The sequence below is a fragment of the Brassica oleracea genome, chromosome C9 (genome assembly GCF_000695525.1).
Source record: "Brassica oleracea var. oleracea cultivar TO1000 chromosome C9, BOL, whole genome shotgun sequence".
In the NCBI taxonomy this organism is placed as follows: Eukaryota; Viridiplantae; Streptophyta; class Magnoliopsida; order Brassicales; family Brassicaceae; genus Brassica; species Brassica oleracea.
The window spans coordinates 177,804-180,524 of record NC_027756.1 but is presented as its reverse complement, the minus strand read 5'-3'; positions in this window follow the sequence as shown (position 1 = coordinate 180,524).

Below are 2,721 nucleotides of genomic sequence, written 5' to 3'. Positions count from 1 at the left end.
TAACACATAGACTTTGAGAAAATTTCAAAAATACGACAATATTGTTTTAATGCCTAGTTGCATCCTGCACCAACATATGATGATGTTCAAAGAGTTTGGAGCCTTTGTTGTCTCTGTTTTTCAAGAAAATAGTGATTTTGTTGTGATTATTCCATCGATTTAGGGAGTATTATGAAGTTTTGCAAAATTAGTTGATAAAAAATTATAACAATCCCATATACCATGAAAAAGTTTAAAATAAATTAATACAAATATAGAATTTGGTTTTTGGTTAGAAAATTTAAAACAACACCAAATATTATAGGCTTCAGTATATAAAGTATTTACAAAAAACTCAATATTTTCGTAGGGGTTACACATAGACTTTGAGAAAATTTCAAAAAATACGAAAATATTATTTAAATGCATAGTTGTATCCTGCACTAACATATGATGATGTTCAATGAGGTTTGGAGTCTTTGTTTTCTTTGTTTTTCAACAAAATAGTGATTTTATAGGGCGTATATGAAGTTTTACTAAATTAATTTATAAAAATAATTGAACGATGCTCATTTACCATGAAAGAGAGTTTAGCATACATTAATACAAATGTAGAATATGGTTAGAAATGTTAAAACAATACTAAAGATTATAGGCTTCAGTATATAAAGTATTTACCAAAAACTCAATATTTTCGTAGGGGGTTAACACATAGACTTTGAGAAAATTTCTAAAAAAATGACAACATTGTTTTAATGCCTAGTTGCATCATGCACTAACATATGATGATGTTCAAAGGGGTTGGGAGCCTTTGTTGTCTCTGTTTCTCAAGAAAATAGTGATTTTATAGTGGTTATTACATAGGGAGTATTATGAAGTTTTACAAAATTAGTTGATAAAAAATTATAACAATTCCCATATACTATGAAAAAAGTTTAAAATAAATTAATACAAATGTATAATTTGGTTAGAAAATTTAAAACAACACCAAATATTATAGGCTTCAGTATATAAAGTATTTACAAAAAACTCAATATTTTCGTAGGGGTTACACATAGACTTTGAGAAAATTTCAAAAAATACGAAAATATTATTTAAATGCATAGTTGTATCCTGCACTAACATATGATGATGTTCAATGAGGTTTGGAGTCTTTGTTGTTTTTGTTTTCAACAAAATAGTTATTTTATAGTGGTTATTCCTATCGATTTAGGGAGTATTTTGAAGTTTTAATAAATTAATTGATTGAAAAATTATAATGACTCCCATATACCCTGAAAAAGAGTTTAAAATACATTAATAAAATGTAGAATTTGGTAATAAATTTTAAAACAACACTAAAGATTATAGGCATCAGTACATAAAATATTTTCCAAAAACTCAATATTTTCGTAGCAGTTAACACAAAGATTTTGAGAAAATTTCAAAAATTTTGACAATATTGTTTTAATGCATAGTTGCCTCCTTTATTAATATATGATGATGGTCAAAGAGGTTTAGAACCTTTTTTGTCTCCATTTCTCTAGAAAATAATGATTTTATAATGGTTGGTCCACTAATTTAGGGAGTATATGAAGTTTTACTAAATTTATTTATAAAAAACATTGAACGATGCTCATTTACCATGAAAGAAAGTTTAGCATACATTAATACAAATGTAGAATATAGTTAGAAATTTTGAAACAACACTAAAGATTATTGGCTTCAGTATATAAAGTATTTACCAAAACCTCTTTAAACATCATCACATAGATTTTGAGAAAATTTCAAAAAATATGACAATATTGTTTTAGTGCATAGTTGCATCCTGCACTAACATATGATGATGTTCAAAGAGGTTTGGAGCCTTTGTTGTCTCTGTTTTTCAAGAAAATAGTTATTTTATAGTGGTTATTCCATCGATTTAGGGAGTATTTTGAAGTTTACTAAATTAATAGATAAAAAAATTATAACGATTCCCATATACCCTAAAAAAAAGATTAAAATACATTAATACAAATGTAGAAGGTGGTTAGAAATTTTAAAACAACACTAAAGATTATATGCTTCAGTACATAAAATATTTACCAAAAACTCAATATTTTCGTAGCGGGGTTAACACAAAGATTTTGAGAAAATTTCAAAAAATATGACAATATTGTTTTAATGCATAGTTGCCTCCTGTAATAATAGATGATGATGGTCAAAGAATTTTGGAATCTTTTTTGTCTCCATTTCTCTAGAGAATAACGATTTTATAATGGTTAATCCACTAATTTAGGGAGTATATGAAGTTTTACTAAATTTATTTATAAATGAAATTGAACGATGCTCATTTACCATAAAAGAAATTTTAGCATACATTAATACAAATGTAGAATATAGTTAGAAATGTTAAAACAACACTAAAGATTATTGGCTTCAGTATATAAAGTATTTACCAAAAACTCAATATTTTCGTAGCGGGGTTAACACAAAGATTTTGAGAAAATTTCAAAAAATATGACAATATTGTTTTAATGCATAGTTGCCTCCTTTATTAATATATGATGATGGTCAAAGAGGTTTAGAACCTTTTTTGTCTCCATTTCTCTAGAAAATAATGATTTTATAATGGTTGGTCCACTAATTTAGGGAGTATATGAAGTTTTACTAAATTTATTTAAAAAAATTTAACGATTCCCATATACCCTAAAAAAGAGATTAAAATACATTAATACAAATGTAGAAGGTGGTTAGAAATTTTAAAACAACACTAAAGAT